The sequence below is a fragment of the Malus domestica genome, chromosome 08 (assembly GCF_042453785.1).
Source record: "Malus domestica chromosome 08, GDT2T_hap1".
NCBI classification, from domain to species: domain Eukaryota; kingdom Viridiplantae; phylum Streptophyta; class Magnoliopsida; order Rosales; family Rosaceae; genus Malus; species Malus domestica.
In genome coordinates, this window is record NC_091668.1 from 26086296 (window position 1) to 26105555 (window position 19260).

The 19260-nt window shown below is 41.0% G+C and overlaps 1 long non-coding RNA gene across 1 annotated transcript; it reads left to right on the forward strand.

Moving 5' to 3' along the window:
• Positions 1 to 3437: 3437 nt before the first annotated feature.
• LOC103441688 (uncharacterized) lies at positions 3438 to 5638 on the forward strand. The gene is made up of 4 exons (XR_530286.4): positions 3438 to 3688; positions 3789 to 3874; positions 4990 to 5070; positions 5279 to 5638. It is a non-coding gene; the product is annotated as an uncharacterized lncRNA (long non-coding RNA).
• The last annotated feature ends 13622 nt before the right edge of the window (positions 5639 to 19260 follow it).

Consider the following 19260-nt stretch of genomic DNA (forward strand, 5'->3'; position numbering starts at 1 on the left):
GTGATAATAGGAAGAGCAAAAACAACATAGTCACTATACCGAGCTGGCTTGGTAATTTGTCTTTTTCCTCTGTTCTTGGCAATAAACTCTTGAGGTGAAACTTGCTCTTCAACTTGAATAGAATCTTCATGTTCAACTTCTTCAACATCCTCATGGTCTCCCACTTCTTCACTTGTAGTGGCTTCGACATCAGCGGAAATAGGATTTGAAGTACCAAAGGCAACTTTCTCAAGCTCCACATGTTGGACATCTTTTACATTCTTCTCAGAGTTTCTGAATATACTTTCTTCATCAAATGTCACATCTCTACTGATTACCAGTTTCTTCATCTTTGGACACCACAACCTGTAACCTTTGACACCACTACTAAAACCAAGAAAGATAGCCTTTTTGGCTCTATGATCAAGTTTATTTTCAGTTACATGAAAATAAGCAGGTGAACCAAAAATACGGATATAGTCATAATCAGAAGAAGGTTTTCCAGTCCATTCCTCCATTGGTGTCTTACCCTGAATAGCAGCTGAGGGTAACCGGTTGATGATGTGACATGCATAATTAACTGCCTCTGCCCAAAATGACTTGCTTAAACCCGACTGAGACAACATACATCTAACCTTATCAAGCAAGGTTCGATTCAATCTTTTTGCAACTCCATTTTGTTGTGGAGTTTCCCGGACACTAAAATGTCTCACAATCCCTTCCTCTTTGCAAACTTTAAAGAAAGGGTCGGATGTGTATTCACCACCATTATTCGATCTCAAAATCTTGATCTCAAAATCTTGATCTCAAAATCTTAATCTTTCTCCCAGTTTGGTTCTCAACCATTTTCTTCCAACCCAAGAAAATGTTCAACACCTCACTTTTATGCTTCATAGTGTAGACCCAAGACCTCCTTGAATAATCATCAACAAAGGTCACAAACCAATGTTTACCACTCAAAGAGGGAGTCTTTGTAGGACCCCAAACATCTGAATGACCATAATCAAGAATGCCCTTCGTCTGATGTACTGCAGTACCAAACTTCACTCTAATTTGTTTTCCCAAGACACAATGCTCATAGAAATCAAGCTTACAAGTCGTGACACCTTTTAGAAGACCTTGTTTCACAAGCCCTTGTAGAGTTTTCTCATCGGCATGGCCTAATCTCATATGCCACAGTCTAGTAGTATCAGAATCGGATGTGCCCATATTTTCTGAGACTACAGATGCTTCACCTGTCACAGTGCTTCCTTACAATAAATACAAATGGCTACATCGAGGAGCTTTCATCACAACAAGTGCACCATAAATAACTTTCAATGTCTGTCCATCTGAATGAAACTTGAAGCCCTTGGATTCCAAAGTACCCAAAGAAATAAGATTTTTCTTCAAATTCGGTACATATCGAACACCTGTCAACTTTTTAACCATGTCATCATGCAACTTCAAACGAACTGTACCGATCCTTTTTGTTGTGCAAGGATTGTCATCTCCCATGAACACAACGCCACCATCAAATTCTTTCAAGTTGAAAAACCAATCATTGTGAGGAGTCATATAATGAGTAACCGTATCCAACACCCACTTAGTAGCACAATCAAATGATGAGGAAGTGGTTAAAGAAAAATCAGAAAAATCAGTTTCAACCTCAGCAACATTAGCTTCAGAACTTTCTTTGCCTTTGGTCTTCAATCTAGGACAATCTTTCTTCCAATGGCCATTATTACGACAAAAGACACATTGATCAATTTCCAAAGGTTTTCTACCTTTAGAGTTTCCTCTAGGTCGAGACTGTGATTTTCTCCTACTAGAAGAGGATCTCCTCTCCGATGATCTACCTCTAACAAATAAAGCTTCAGAGGTACTATCATGATTTTTATCTCTATGCCTCATTTCATAATTCATCAAAGCATTTGACACATCTTCAAATTTCACAGTTTCTTTACCATGCATAATAGTGGTAACAAAATGCTAATAAGAGTCCGACAAGGAATTCAACAATATTAAGGCCTTATCTTCATCCTTAATATCCTCATCTAAATTTAACAAGTTGGCAATCAACTTATTAAAAGCATCAAGGTGTCTAATCATTTTTGTACCTTCTTTGTATTGGAAGCAGTAGAGTTTTTTCTTCAAGTGTAGCCGGTTCTCTGCACTCTTCGTCATATACTTGTTTTCCAATTTTTGCCACAACACACTTGCTACTGTCTCCCGCATCACAAAATACTTCTGAGTTTTTGCAAGGCACAACCGAATTGAAGAGCAAGCCTACAAATTTAATTTCTCCCATTCCAGCTTCGACATAGCTTCCGGCTTCTCTCCAAAAACGGCAAGTAGATCTTGTTGAGCCAACACATCTTTGACCTCACATTGCCACATCCTGAAGTTGTTTGTGCCATCAAACTTTTCCACTTCGAACTTTGCATTTTACACCGTAGTTCTTGCAAACCCGGAGCTGCTTCCAAAATGATTCTCATCTTGCCCATCTGACATCTTTGGCAACTAGATAGTACCCAAGAGCAACCAGTGCTCTGATACCAATTGTTGTGCTAGGATAGCACCAAACCCATTGAAACCAATTCAAGCTAACCCATAGGAAATATATCAAATGGAATGCAAGAACAAAATATAAAGAACACCAAGATTTTAACGAGGTTCCTCAACAGTCAGTGTAACTGGAGTACATCCTCGGAGAAGAAGAAGCTCACCCAATAATCCACTATCAACCAAATGAGAGTTTACAAAGTGTTGACAAGCTCATAACCCAAAACCCCAATACAACCAATAGCTCTCACACACCAAAGAAACAAATAGAGAAAGATATATAATGAATAATTGCTTCTCTATACATATAGCTCCAAAGTTATTACAACAACTACTTTGGTGGATGATTACTAACCAAATGAAGCAGCAGCTTCTTCTTCCTTTTGGGCTCTCTGCAACTCTTTATGCTCTCGACAGCTCTCACTTCTCTCTGCAACTCTCAACTGAAAATGAGCTCTCACTCTCTTATTTTTCTCTTCATCCGAAGAAAACCAATAATTATGGCTTTGAAAAAGACACAAAACAAGGAAACATAATCATGATGCCTTCTCATCATGATGTTCCCTCATCATTTTGTCCTTCATTCTTTTGTTTTGTTTATTAGCCGAAAGTGGATGCCAAGTTGGCCACTAATTTGGCCACTCTCCAACAATGTAAATATCTCTAATTCCATTACATGTCATAATTTAAGTAAACAAGAATGAGATTAAAATTACATATCAATTTCATCGTCTACTTATATAATCAAAATTTGGTGTTAGAGATGAGACCACGCTGGATGTTGGGGATGATGCAACACATTATACATATACTAAAACTGGGTTCCTCTAGCACTGTTTTTCACTATTTATGAACAGTAAAATGGCGGTAATGCCCTTATTTGCTTTGCTGCTCTCCATTGTTTTCCTCCATGCACGGTGGATTTACGTATTTGTCCACGCTGCCCACGCGTCGATCATCGTCGACTGCTCCGCTTCCACCATCTCGAAATTTCCTTCGGTTTCGACTTCTTTCTCTCACAAAGCTGGACTTTTCATTTTCTTCCGGTAGTCCTCCATTTGGTACACGAACTCCTGTTCTCTCTCCCTATTTTGCACGAACCAGAACATATGTTGTCTATCCCGTTCCGATTCAAAGAAATTCCTTAAGGGGCTTAGATTTCGTGGTAAGTCCTCTGTCTCTCTGTAGAATTTTGTTTGGATTGGGTTGTTCGTGTTGTTCTCCTGACAACAAAACTAAAATTCCTTGAATTCGCCTCATCGAAGTCCAATTCCACTCTGCCATACCCAGGAAAGCTTGGCTTCCGTTCTGATTTGAAGAAATTTTAAACCCAGAAAGCTTGGGTTTCCAGGTGAGTTCTTTGTTTTGGGTTTGGTTTTTGGTTCTCTTTTCTTTGTTCAAATTTTTGTGATTTTAATTTTAAAAATCTGGGTTTTTTTTGTTCAATGGTTTGGTCCATCGTCTTAGCTTTCTCACCAGAGATCTCTGCCATCACTGTTCCACAAAACTCGAGCGTCTGCTCTTTCGAACCAAGTACTTCTTTCACTTTCTGTTTGTTTCCGGGAAAATTTAGGGCTCGAAAGTGTGTAGAGTTGTAGAAGTCAAAAAAAAAAAAAAGTCTCAATCTTTATGTTGTCCTGTACACAAATTTGAATTTTTGATTGTGTTTCGGCATACCCATACTGGAATTTTGTGATTTGGAAATTATAGAAGTTAGAACCCAGATAAAATTTCAGATTGGGGTTTTGAACATTGTTCTAGGTTATGGATTAGAACAAAAAGTTACCTTCTAGAAGAGACGTGAAGTTATGTAGTTTTCAGTGTATAAATTGGCTTTTAAACATTGTTCTGGGTTATGGGTTATTACAAAGATTCACCTTCAAGCAAAATTACATTTGATTTACAAGAGGAGATCTTTGAAAATGAGGTCTCAGCTGGCCATGATTCATCGTTATCTTAGAAGAATGGACGCTCTGACATATTCCTTCAACAATAATGCGTGACTTTTAAGTGGACAATTTCACCTTTTGTTTTCATGTCAAACCAACTTGCCTCACATACATGGTTCCGTTGTTAACATATTTTCTTCCATTGGTTCTCAAAGAATCATCTGAATCAGTTCTTGGATGATGATCCAACAATATCTCATTCATGGTTTGGATAGTTATTAAGAATATGATGGGATAACCGAGTTGAGTTCATGAATTAAACTAGGTCCGGTTAATTACACTTTAGCATATGCCTTTTTGACTTAATGTCAATTACTTGACGTTTATCATAGGCTCTATGTCCACTGATGCTTTTTATTTTTTTTTATATTGATGCTTTAGCCGTTCCCGTTGTCTACTCTATCGATGTATAAATTGTATCTATAATTTCAAAATACATGTTTTTCATGACAATGTATGATATTTATAAGATACTTTATGTTAGAGTCTAATTCTTTTTCCCTTCCCTTCACTGCAGTCCCGACAAAAGTACTTGGAGACTTGCAGCAGATGCAAACTCTCTTCATAACTAAAACTGTTTACTATCAGGTCTTTCTTGGTTAGTGATTCTGGTATAGCTGATTACTGTGAATATCAATTGTGTGTCTTGTGCTCCCGGGTTTGTGCTTAGAGTATTGTATTTTCTATATATAAATTTTTTCCTTCAGTTCAATATGCAAGTAGTTTTTCCCTTTTTCGTCTCAAGTATTTGGTTGGTTTTATTCTTGGATTTCCTGATGATTTGAAAATGAAATGTTTGCCAACAGTGTCACATGGGTATCATGGATTGCTCAAAAATGTCTCAAAGACGTAAAGAGATTTATTACGTAGCTCCGACTATGCGGACTATGAAGCTAGAAAACAATGGTGCAGAAATTGCTGTTTGTTCTTGCTAAGGTTTGTAATCCGATGACTAATAAGTTTGTTCCCATATTCGGCACTTCAAATATGTCTAGAAATAATGTTATTTTTACGTAAGTTAGGTTTTCCATTTTTCACTTCTTGCTATGTTATTTCTTTTTGAGGAAACGACTTTAATCACCCTTCCAAGTTTGGAAATTCTTGAGTTGTGCAAATTGTATATTAGAGGGGATCCCTTGATATATATTAGTTAGTTCTTACTAAAATTCGTGCAAAATGTTTTCGTTATGTTGAAGTAAAAACCTTTTTAAGGTTGCAATTAGTTTTTCACGTGTGTAAATAATGTCTATCATGTATATACATCATAACTTTCTACATGTTTTATACGATTTAAAATTTTGCATCAACGCGTGGGTACTAATGACTACCCATTTTTGGTTGACGAGAAAGCCACGTTTTAGTGGACAAAAAACATAGTTTGATTAAAAAAATGTTAGATATAGAAAGAGAAGTTAAAAATAAAGAAAAGCCTAATGGATGAAAAAAATAATTAAAAATATGATTTTAGCCCCTGAAACTTAAGTTTCATTACATAAAACCCGATATGGTCGTTTTATCTAAATAAAACCAAATGATTAGGTTCCACATAAGCAAATTCATTAATTGGGTATGACTTCACACATTTTGCTTTTTTTCGGATGACTTGAATACCCCTAATTACAATTTTAACTCTAATTGGAACTAAGCAAGTGTAGTTCCTTGCCCTGCGAGAACACTTTCAAGTTGCGATGTTTCGATTACCAATTGCTCCCGCTCTTGAGCCAACGCATCTAGACGCACCTGGACAGAAGTTAAAAAAGTCTCTGTGACTTGATAATCTCTCGAAACAGCTTGCTGAGAAGACTGGACTTGAGCCAGTGACAAGTTTATTGTTGCTAGCTGATGAGTTCTAACGTCTGAACTCAACTTCTTCAAGGAAATAGCACGCAAGGAAGAATACTCAATCGAGGCGGCCATAAGTTCGGCAATCTTGATCTTCAAGGATGAAGAATCAATGTTAAGGTTGTCAATCACAGAAACAAGCTTCGACAAATCCTCCTTGAGCAACATAAGGTCTTCTAACAGACACTTAGAAATCCTCTCCTTAATATGGCTCTTGATCTCCATTGTCGCACCAAGATTGATGCGATGGATGAGTCGCTCTGTACCGCTAAGGTTCGGCCCTCTCAAAGAGATCTCAGAGCTAGCTGGCAAAGGTGTTGAACACATGACGGGTTCTTGCATACCTCCACCTTCACATGGAAAACTCGGGAAGTTCGGCGGGTTTGGAACAAGCTCTGCACTAGGTGGATCCCCGATCTCCCTGTCTATAGGTAGGTCGCCTGCCAATAGCATCTTCGTATAAGAATAAACATCTGCAGTTACCAAATCAAAAGGACAAGAAGGCCCAACCTAAAGAAGACAAAGAAAGATGTTAGAAACGAAAGCCAAAATGTTGAAAGCAAAAGAAATCACGAAAGAAAATGAAGTACATACATTTCTTTCAAATGGCACACGATCATCGAATTGAGGAGGTCTAAACACTTCTTTCTTCTTATGACGAAAATTGACATCGCTGTTAACCTGAGCATTCTTAAGTGGTCGCTTGTTTGAAACTTGTTGACGCTACTGTTAAATAAATCCATCTGCGTGCAAATCAACTTCATCTCCCGTCTCTTCAGAAGCATCCGGATGTCGAGGAGACAAGCATGAGCGTTGAGGAGCTAAAGCTACATGTTTATCTTGTAAGGGAGCTGCACTTACGCAATCAAGAGGTACCGGTTGCATAGGAACCACAGGCCAACCCTTTCTCGACATATCATAGCCTGAGTGAAAAGAATTGGTACCATTTGCCATCCCCAAGTTCTTATAATGTGCCTTTAACCACCAACGTGCGTAAACACGGGTCACTGGATTACTCTTGAACTCATTCTTGGCTAGCAGCGTGATAACAGCATTTGTGCATGCACGGGTACAAGACTCCCAATGCATGTACACGGTTTGCAGGGATGCCGATTGGTTCTTTTACTTCAGCTTGCATGGCACGTTTTGGACAAAACCAAATTGCCTGCTGATACGGTGGGGACTATATAACTGAACAATGCATCGGTCTTCTTGCCGCAAAGAAACAAACTTCGAGCGAAGACTTATAAGATAAGACAAGTCTGATAAGCGAATATGCGAATTGTCTATGATGCCTCGCCGCACCGAGCCAACTTTCGCTAAGGGGTCAATCCTCAAATCTTCACAACTTTTAAATAGCGCTCGCGCTTGCAAATCATCAAGGCTCTTCGCGGAGAGCACACCAGAATACTTCGTCATCAATGGCCTCAGCTTGGCTCCAGTCGATGAAGAAGGCCTTGACTTGTTTATAGTCGACAAAGAAAAACGAGTGCCAAAATATTCACCCAACCAACCATACACATAGTGGTAAGGAAGCACCGCAGCACGATCTTCAGTGCTTGCCAAGTCTGAAACAATGCTCAAGCCATTGTAAATGTTGGCTAAGACCAGAATAGCAAGGCTAAAAGACTCAACTGCAGCCATCTTGCTAGCAACTTTGAAAACTCCAGGACGAACTAAGTTGACGTCGCCTGTCGGGAAAACAAACTTACAAAGCCAGCAAGCTAAGAAAGTAGCTAGGTAAAACTCTTTCACATGCTCTGATGCTATGCCAAGATCCTCAAACGCTCTCAACCCGTCAGAAGATCGGCGCCTAGTTGAGGCCAATGACACCGGACGAGTCTGAGTCTTCTTTTGGCCTAGTGATCTTGTTACAGCCACTTTTCTTTAAAGACTTCTTATACCTCATGGCCTCTTAGTACCAAAATCGGATCCATGAGGAAATCCTCATGCCTGATTTACCTTGAGCATCTTGGAAAAACTTGTGATACGCCCAAAACAAACAACGGCAATTCGCAGGCAATCCTTGACTATTGCAAAGAAAAAGTTCCTCCGTGTTGGGAACAACCTCGTCATTAAACTTACCTTGGATCGGCAAGCCTCCTATCATGTGAAGATCTCAAAGTGAAATTGACATCTCCCCTTACGCCGTGTGAAGTGTGTTGGTCGCTGAACACCAATGCTCAAAGAACACACGAAGGACGGATGGATGACGATCATAACTAAACAAAGATGCATACACAGCGTGGTAAATGCCCACGTTAGTAAACACATCTTTAGATCGGTTTAGGATATCTTCAAGGCACTCCCAATAAAACTCATTAAAGACGACTTTTCCAGTAGTCGACAAGGTATCATTCCAAGCCATGGCTCTGCTGCGGATGTGATCACCAAGAAGTTTAAACGAGGTCGGATGATGGTCACGAGCATGGTGCGAAGGATTCAAAATAAGAACCCTTGATGTGCATGCCTTTTTCTTCGTATTTGGTTGAACAGAGTCTACCACCTCTCAAGATACTTCAGAAGACCACGACTTAATATGCATAGAGTTGTCTTTCGCGAGAAAAGCAAGCGCCTTAGGACCAGTCAGTGGCGCGTAAAGCTTCAACGTTGTTCTCTCATCTTGCGAATTGCATTCCTTCGCAAGAATGGTGATGGTGTTCTTAAAACATTTGAAAAATATCATGATCGAAAAAAAAAAATCAGCCACAAAACTTGAGCAGCACGACAAAGAGGGCAGCTACAGAGCAGTCATTCAAGGCACGCTACAGTGGTAAAGGAAACCAAAATGCTACACAATCGCACTACGCAAATCCGCAGCGATTACGCAAGCAGTTTCTTGTACCGCACGTCGACATTACTACTAAGAAAAAATTATGACCAAAAGGCATTACACAGCGAAGCCCCGCTGCAGTCTCCACCACAGCACCACACGGTAGCGCACCACCGAGGAAAAACTGTGATCAAAAGGCACTACACAACAAAACCTCGTTGCAGTCTCTTGCATAAGCACTAGGCAGCAAATACACCCACGTCCTACTACCACGTCTCTTAAAAGCTTCATAAGGATCCCAGCATCCTGCTCTGCCGTCTCAAAATTAAAAGAATTTTAGCATCACAACAAAGAAATCCATCAGTGGGGGCACATACATTGTGCATAAAAAATAGACACATTATATATATATATATATGCACATGTCAAATCCATTACTTCAAAAAATAAAAAATGAAAAATAAAAAAATGGCCTCACAAAATGAAGGTTGCACGGAGGAATTTGCTATACCCTGCATTCTCTTTTTCTCGTCTGCATCAACGTCTTTCTCTATCCTCTGTATATGATATATGTACACGAACATGACAATCACATTCTATATATATGGCATCTTATATATATATATATATATACACACACACACACACGAGGTGAATGGAGATACATACATAACCCAAAGGATTGGAGTCGTGCTCTGCTGAGAGAAACTGCACGGAGGAATTTGATATGCCATGTCTTCTCTTCTTCCCCTATGCAGCAACGTCTCTTTCTCCACCGCAATCAAACTCCCACGAACAGCAACTCGCCTTTGTGGTTCAAACCTGCACTCGCAACCACTCTTCTTGTCCAAGCACCGAGCTCACCACATGGCAGACTCGAAGAACACGTCGCAACAAGGAAACATGACAGTGCAGCAGGAATGGCAGTACAGCGAGGGTGGTGCAGCAAGAACGGAAGGTAGTGCAACGGTAGAGCAACACGAGAGGCAGTTACGGTGCAATTCTATACGTATGTATATACAATGATCTCCAGAAAAGAAAGCGGCATGCTAAGATCTCTAATGGGACGAACAACTTTGGGATCAAAGCAATAAGGCAGCACACAGCGAAGAGCAAGCGATGGTTGTCGAATCACAGCAAGAGGCAAAGACAAAACCCGATGTTGCATTACTTAAATCAAAGTCTACCCTACTTATATAGAGAGTGACTGCACTAATACTCAAAACCCGCTTAAAAAAAAAAGGTTGCCTCAGCTCTAATGGTGGCGACTGTGCAAGTCCGCATGCAGAAAATGATGCAGGCGAAGAGTCCTATCGACGAACCCAGAGAAGCAGATGGAGTACGACGACTGTGCAAGTAATAGTGTGGTGACTATGTAAATGATAGTCCAGAGAACCAAGTGAAAACAGTCCGCATGCGGAGAAGAATGCGGTGCAGTGAGGAATCCCATCGAGTAAACTCAACAGTGTCAATCTACCATACTCATCATCAGAACATGTACACACACAAAAAAGAAGGTGCAAACTATTGTTAGAAGTCAAGAAAGAAAAAGGAAAATGGTGGTGGAGACAGAATGATTGAAAGGAAGAAAGTAGAGAAAGGATGGCGAATTTTCGTCTAAAAAAAGGATGATGGAATAGTGCACGACACCATCTTGGAAAAGGTTGGTTACAAAAAAAAAATGTATATATGAGTGTAAATGGTGGAATCTTGGTGCATCTGCACCATGCAAAAAATAAAGGGGAAGTAACACATCTTAGTGAAATATACGTTTTATTTATGTTTAGCATAATACACCAAATAAAATAAAACATGTCCATTAATATCTCTAAGAAAGTACAAGTGCGTAAAAAAAAAAAAAGCAAAAGAGAAAAGACGGAGACTTCACAAAGGTTGCTCACGTGAAGCCTCAGCACTCAGCTGAACCTTAGAAGAAGAAGGCACTAAAGATTGATCATGTGGTGCTTCAATGCTTGGTCGAACAAGTGGTCGTGTTGCCTCTTCTTTTAAAGTGGTGTCAATTGTGTTCAACATGAACACTTTGAAGATTGCCCGCCCTTGAAAATTGTTTTTGTTGTATTTATGAGATTTTACTCCCTCTAACCCTTTTCTTTTACCATTTTTGAAAATGGCATACCTGAGTAACATGTGCTTAGATTTGAGTCTCGGAAGCGATATAAGTGAGCAGTGTCAGGGTAATATATGGCGCCTGTCATTCTTTTCTTCTAATGACCATCTTACAGTTGAAGACTCTGTGATAAGGGATGCAACGACAGCTACGGTTGTAGCTAGGAACCTTCTCTCCTAGAGATAATAAGCTACTTTCAAGGCGGTCCGATAAGTTGGTTATTCAAGACTTCCAGGCCCTCAGTGTTCAATGTGCGGGCTCTATGTCCAACATGAGCTAGCGCCTACTTGCTCGAACTCGCCAAGTTGAATCATTGACGGCCGAGGTGGAAAGCCTTGGATGAGAGGTCAAATGTTTCAAGCGCGAGAATCGAGAGTTGCGCATGCTTGCAAATGATTATTCGACGAACATGAAGAGCAAGCTTGATCATCTGCAGGCATCTGAAGGTCGGATTCAAAGGGATCATCAGAAGTTTTTGGCTTTCTTCCAAAGGCACCTTTTGCCTTCACTTTCTGGCGTTCGACTGAGTATTGAAGCGCCACATGATCAATCTTTAGTGCCTTCTTCTTCTAGGGTTCAGCCGAGTGCTGAGGCTTCACATGAGCAACATTTGTGAAGTCTCTTGTCTTTTCTCTTTTGTTTTTTTTTGTGCGCACTTGTAATTTCTTAGAGATATCAATGAACATGCTTTATTTTATTCGGTGTATTGTGCTAAACACAAATAAAACGTATATCTCACTAAGATGTGTTACTTCCCATTTATTTTTTTGCATGGTGCAGATGCACCAAGATTCCACCATTTACACACTTATATATACATTTTTTTTCTTTTTTTTTTGTAATCACCATTTTCCAAGGTGGTGTCGTGCACTATTCCATCACCCTTTTTTTAGACGATCCTCCCCCTACTTTCTTCCTTTCAATCATTCTGTCTCCACCACTATTTTCCTTTTTTTTTTCTTGACTTGCTAACAGTAGTTTGCATATTCTTTTTTGTGTGTGTACATGTTCTGATGATGAGTGTGGTAGATTGACACTGTTGGGTTTACTCGATGGGACTCCTCACTGCACAACATTCTTTTTTGCATGCAGACTATTTTCACTTGGTTCTCTGGAGACTATCATTTACACAGTCACCGCATTATTACTTGCACAGTCGTTGTACTCCATCTGCTTCTCTGGGTTCGTCGATGGGACTCTTCACCTGCATCCTTTTTTGCATGCGGACTTGCACAGTCGCCATAATTAGAGCAGAGGCAATTTTTTATTTTTTTTTGTAAGCGGGCTTTGAGTATTAGTGCAGTCACTCTCTATATAAGTAGGGTAGACTTTGATTTAAGTAATACAACATCGGGTTTTGACTTTGCCTCTTGCTGTACTTCGACAACCTTCGCTTGCTCTTCGTTGTGTGCTGCCTTATTGCTTTGATCCCAAAGCTGTTCGTCCCATTAGAGATCCTAGCATGCCGCTTTCTTTTCTGGAGATCATTGTATATACATACGTATATAATTGCACCGCAACTGCCTTTCGTGTTGCTTTACCGTTGCACTACCTGCCGTTCTTGCTTCACCACCCTCGCTGTACTACCATTCTTGCTGCACTGTCTTGTTTCTTTGCTGCGACGTGTTCTTCGCGTCTGTCGTGTGGTGACCTCGGTGCTTGGACAAGAAGAGTGGCTACGAGTGCAGGTTTGAACCACAAGAGCGAGTTGCTATTCGTGGGAGTTCAGTTGCAGTGGAAAGAGAGAGATGTTGCTGCAAAGGGGAAGAAGAGAAGACATGGCATAGCAAATTCCTCCGTGCAGTTTCTCTCAGCAGAGCACGACTCAAATCCTTTGGGTTATGTATGTATCTCCATTCACCTCGTGTGTGTGTATATATATATATATATATTATATGCCATATATATGGAATGTGATCGTCCTGTTCGTGTACATGTATCATATACAGAGGATAGAGAGAGACGTTGCTGCAGACAGGAAGAAGAGAAGGCAGGGTATAGCAAATTCCTTTGTGCAGCCTTCATTTTGTGAGGCCTTTTTTTTATTTTTTGTTTTTTATTTTTTAAGTAATAGATTTGACATGTGTGTGTGTATATATATATATATATATATATGTATGTACACAGACATTGATTGTCCCATCACCTTTTGTGTGTGTGTGTGTGTGTATAGATATAATATGATGTGTCTATTTTTTATGCACAATGTATGTGCCCCCACTGATGGATTTCTTTACTGTGATGCTAGAATTCTTTTAATTTTGAGAAGGCAGAGCATGATGCTGAGATCCTTATGAAGTTTTTAAGAGACGTGGTAGTAGGACGTGAGTGTATTTGCTGCCTAGTGCTTGTGCAAGAGACTGCAACGAGGTTTTGCTGTGTATTGCCTTTTGATCACTGTTTTCCCTCGATGGTACGCTGCCGTGTGGTGCTATGCAAGAGACTGCAACGGGGCTTCACTGTGTAATGCCTTTTGGTCACAATTTTTTCTTGGTGGTGACGTCAACGTGCGATGCAAGAAACTGCTTGCGTAGTCGCTGCGGGTTTGTGTAGTGCAATTACGTAACATTTTGGTTTCCTTTGCTACTGTAGCGTGCCTTGAAGGACCGCTCTGTAGCTGCCCTCTTTGTCGTGCTGCTCAAGTTTTGTGGCTGATTTTTTTTTTTTTTTTTTTTTTTGCGGTTATGATATTTTTCAAATGTTTTAAGAACAACACCATCACCTTTCTTGCGAAGGAAGATGATTTGCAAGATGAAGGAACAACGTTGAAGCTTTACGCGCCACTGACTGGTCCTAAGGCGCTTGCTCTTCTCGCGAAAGACAACTCTATGCATATTAACTCGTGGTCTTTTGAAGTATCTTGGGATGTGGTACACTCTGTTCTACCAAATACGAAGAAAAATGCGTGCACATCGAGGATTCTTATTTTGAATCTTTTGCACCATGCTCGTGATCATCATCCGGCCTCGTTTAAACTTCTTGGTGATCACATTCACAGCGGAGCCATGACTTGGAATGGTACCCTATCGACTACTGGAAAAGCCGTCTTTGATGAGTTTTATTGGGAGTGACTTGAAGATGTCCTAAGCCGATCTAAAGATGTACTTACTAACGTGGGCCTTTACCACGCTGTGTATGCATTTTTGTTTAGTTATGATCGTCATCCTTCCGTCATTCGTGCGTTATTTGAGCATTGGTGTTCAGCGACCAACACACTTGACACGGCACAAGGGGAGATGTCAATTTCACTTTGGGATCTTTATAGGATATGAGGCTTGCCGATCCAAGGTAAGTTTTATGACGATGTCGTTCCCAGCGCGGATGAACTTTCTCTTTGCAATAGCCGAGAATTGCCTGTGAGTTGCCATTATTTGTTTTGGGCGTATCACAAGCTTTTCCAGGATGCTCAAGGTAAATCAGGCGTGAGGATTTCATCATGGATCAGATTTTGGTTTACTGGGAGGCCATGAGGTATAAGCAGTGTTCTAAAAATCGGCCTAGGCAGTGCCTAGGCGCTGGGCAGTGGCCAACCGTCGAGATTAATGCAAAATCGGGAGAAAAATTGGGACATGGATTAAGCGGGTGCTGAGGCGACTTGAGCGGCCCTTGGGCGGCCTAGGTGGTCTGGGAATTTCAATTTTTTGTGTTCGAACTTGAGAAATGATGAATGCATATTAGCTGTGTTCTGGTTTTTCTGGGTTTCATGAGTTGCCTGTGTTCTTGCGAAGAGGAAGAAGATGAGAAAAAACTAATTTCTCTCTCTTCCTTCCACACCCACGTGATCACTTTCAAATTATTTAATGTAATTTTTGTTTTGTTTTGTTTCTATCCAATTGGATAGCTAGCTTGACTTTTATAAAGAAAAAAGGCTGTCACCTATCAATCCATCCATAGCATCAAGTGCTATTAATTTTTTTCCTATTAAAAAAACATTAGATTGTCAGGCCGTTTCATAGCATAAGTCCTATTGATTTTCTATACTTGTTAGATACACATTTTATTATTTTTTACTATCTTATTTAGGGATTTCATACAAGTGTGTGTATATATATATATATATTTTTTATTTTATATAAATGTCAGTATACATTTATTTACAAGATATACAAGAAATTTATCTAAATCCACCTAGGCCGTCTGGGCGCCCACCTAGACCCCGCCTAGGCGCTAGGCACCAACCTGCCGCTAGACTAGCGACTAGCGTTTTTTAGAACCTTGGGTATAAGAAGTTTTTGAAGAAAAGTGGCCGTAACAAGACCACTAGGCCAAAGGGAGACTCAGACTCGTCTGATGTTAGTGGCTCAACCAGGTGCCGCTCTTCTGACGAGTTGAGAGCGTTTGAGGATCTTGGCATAGCATCAGAGCATGTGGAGGAGTCTTACCTAGATGCTTTCTTAGCTTGCTGGCTTTGTAAATTTGTTTTCCCAACAGGCGACATCAACTTAGTCCATCCTGGAGTTTTCAAAGTTGCTAGCAAGATGGCTGCATGTGAGTCTTTTAGCCTTGCTATTCCGGTCTTAGCCAACATTTACAAGGGCTTGAGCATTGTTTCGGACTCAGCAAGCACTGAAGATCGTGCTGCGGTGCTTCCTTACCACTATGTGTATGGTTGGTTGGGTGAATATTTTGGCACTCATTTTTCTTTGTCAGACTCTTGACAAGTCAAGGCCTTCTTCATTGACTGGAGCCAAGCTGGGGCCTTTGATGACGAAGTATTTTGGTGTGCTCTTCGCAAAGAACCTTGATGATTTGCAGGCGCGAGCGTTATTTAAAAGTTGTGAAAATTTAAGGATGGACCCCTTAGCGAGAGTTGGCTCGGTGCGGCGAGGCATCATAGACAATTCGCATCTCCGCTTCTCAGACTTGTCTTATCTTATAAGTCTTCGCTCGAGGTTTGTTTCTTTGCGGCAAGAAGACCGATGCATTGTTCAGCCATATAGTCTCCACCGTTTTAGTAGGCAATTTGGTTTTGCCCAAAACGTGCCAGGCAAGCTGAAGGAAAATAACCAATCGGCATCCCTGCAAGCCGTGTACATGCATTGGGAGTCTTGTACCCATGCATGCATAAATGCTGTTATCACGCTGCCAACCAATGATGCATTCAAGAGTAATCCAGTGACCTGTGTTTAAGCACATTGGTGGTCAAAGGCACATTTTAAGAACTTGGAGATGGCAAGTGGTATCAATTCTTCTCACTTATGCGATGATATATCGAGAGAGGGTTGTCCTGTGGTTCCTATGCAACTGGTACCTCTTGATTGCGCAAGTGCGACTCCCTTACAAGATAGACTTGTAGCTTTAGCGCCTCAACGCCCATGCTTGTCTCCTCGACATCCGAATGCTTCTGAAGAGACGGGAGATGAAGTTAATTCGCACGAAGATGGATTTATTTTGCAGCAGCGTCAACAAGTTTCAAACAAGCGACCACTTGAGGATGCTCAGGTTGACAGCGATGTTAATTTTCGTCATAAGAAGAAAGAAGTGTTTATACCTCCTTAATTCGATGAACGTGTGCCATTTGAGAGAGATGTATGTACTTCATTTTCTCTCGTGATTTCTTCTGCTTTCATCATTTTGGCTTTCGTTTCTAACATCTTTCTTTGTCTTCTTTAGGTTGGGCCTTCTTGTTCTTTTGATTTGGCAACTGCATATATTTATTCCTATACGGAGATGTTATTTGCAGGCGACCTACCTACAGACAGGGAGATCGGGGATCCGCTTGGTGCAGAGCTTGTTCCAAACCCGCCGAACTTCCCGAGTTTGCCATGTGTAGGTAGAGGTATGCAAGAACCCATCATGCGTCCAACACCTTTGCCAGCTAGCTCTGAGATCTCTTTGAGAGAGTCGAACCTTAACGGTACTGAGCGACTCATCCATCTCATCAGTCTTGGTGCGGCAATGGAGATCAAGAGCCATATTGAGGAGAGGATTTCTAAGTGTCCGTTGGAAGACCTTATGTTGCTCAAGGAGGATTTGTCGAAGCTTGTTTTTGTGATTGACAACCTTAACGTTGATTATTCATTCTTGAAGATCAAGATTGCCGAACTTATGGCTGCCTCGACTGAGTATTCTTCCTTGCGTGCTATTTCCTTGGAGAAGTTGAGTCCAGATGTTAGAGCTCATCAGCTAGCAACAATAAACTTGTCACTGGCTCAAGTCCAGTCTTCTCAGCAAGCTGTTTCAAGAGATTATCATGTCACAGTGACTTTTTAAACTTCTGTCTAGGTGTGTCTAGATGCGTTGGCGCGAGAGCGGGAGCAGTTGGTAATCGAAGCATCGCAACTTGAAAGTGTTCTCGCGGAGCAGAGAACTACGTTTTCTCAGTACCAAGAGGAGATTTCGCGCCTAGAACGAGAGAAAGACATGACTATAGGGTTGCCCATCTTGTCTCCCACCAAGGTAGACTATTTGGAAGGCTTGCTTGAAGATCGCCTTCGTAGTTTTAGGGACATAGTTTTCAAATAGTATCTTCTGTTTTTTTTTCTTGTAATAAGGCTTTGGAGTCGATTCCTTCTTTCAAAGAAATAAAGTATTTACATTCTTGAATTTGCTCTTCAATCTTCAAAGTGTTTTTCTTTTAGATGGTGTGACTGTACTTGAAGTTTTGACATTTCAAGTTGCCTACGTACCATCTGTTGAGGAGGGATCAAGTCATAACGTAATTCAAATGCATTTTTTTTGTGCCGTGCGCAGTTTATGCTTTTGCGGGCAAGGAGTATGGCGTTTGTTTTAGGGGTAGTAGCACTTCAAGAATCTGCCATTGATGGGATCGATCTGCAAGCTGTCTTCTGCCATGATTAAGTAGGCGCCGTTGATGTAGACCTCTTGTATTACGTATGGTCCATCCCATTTTGATGTGAACTTGCTTTTTGTCTTGTGAATTGTGATAATAGGCCTATGCAATGCGAGGACGAGATCTCCAGTTTGGAAAGACCTTGGGCGGACCTTCTTGTTGACTGCCTTGGATAGCCATGCTTGGTAGCATTCCAAATGTTGTTGAGCTTCGAGCCTTCTTTCGTCGAGTGCTTCCAACTCTTGAAGGCGCAGCTTTGCATTCTCTTCATCAGTCAAGCCTTATTGTATAACCATTCTTAGTGAGGGGATCTGATTTTCGAGTGGTATACTAGAGAATAAGGCGTAGCTTGGGTAGGAGTCCTATGTGTCGTCCGGTGTGCCCAAAATGCTTCGCTTAATCAGGAGATTGCACAATGTTTTGTTGAATACTTCTGCAAGACCGTTAGCCGGAGCATGATACATGGAAGACTTGTGCTGCTTGAACTTGTATTTCTCGCAGAGCTCGTCCACGAGTCGGTTGGAGAATTGTTTTCCGTTGTCAGTGATGATGTAGCAAGGCACACCATATCGGTGGATGATATGTTCCTTGATGAAACGGACGACAGGTTCCTTCTTTACTTCCTTTAGGGGTATGGCTTCAGCCCACTTGGAGAAGTAATATATTGTAGCTAGGATGTAAGATTCTCCTGCAGATGACTTTGGAGTAATTGGTCCTACGACGTCCAATCCCCATGCATCGAATGGCCATGAAGTAGCTGTAGGGTGTAATGGCTCAGGTGGTTGATGTATGAAGTTAGCGTGGAATTGGCAGGCTTAGCACCTTTTGGCATGTTCCAGGCAATCCTTCACCATGCTTGGCATGTTTCAGGCAATCCTTCACCATGCTTGGCATGTTTCAGGCAATCCTTCACCATGTATGAAGTATGGGACAAGATCATCTTTCCTCACCTCATATTCAGTCAAGAGTTGATTGATTATGAGCTTGAAGTCGCTATATACCTCGAGAGCTATGATTTCCATGTTGATCGCCATTTGGCGATGATCAGTGCTTGGTACTCAGCGACGTTGTTGGAGCATAATTCGCTCAGTTGGAAGGAATAAGGTAGTATTTGCTTTTATGGCGATATGAATACTATTCTTGCCCCCGCTTCGTCCGCTCGTGCAGATTCGTCGAAGAACATCGTCCATGTTAGGAACATCGTAAGGCAAATTGTCTGAGATTTTCCAATCAGTTGGGATTGGGTGATTGG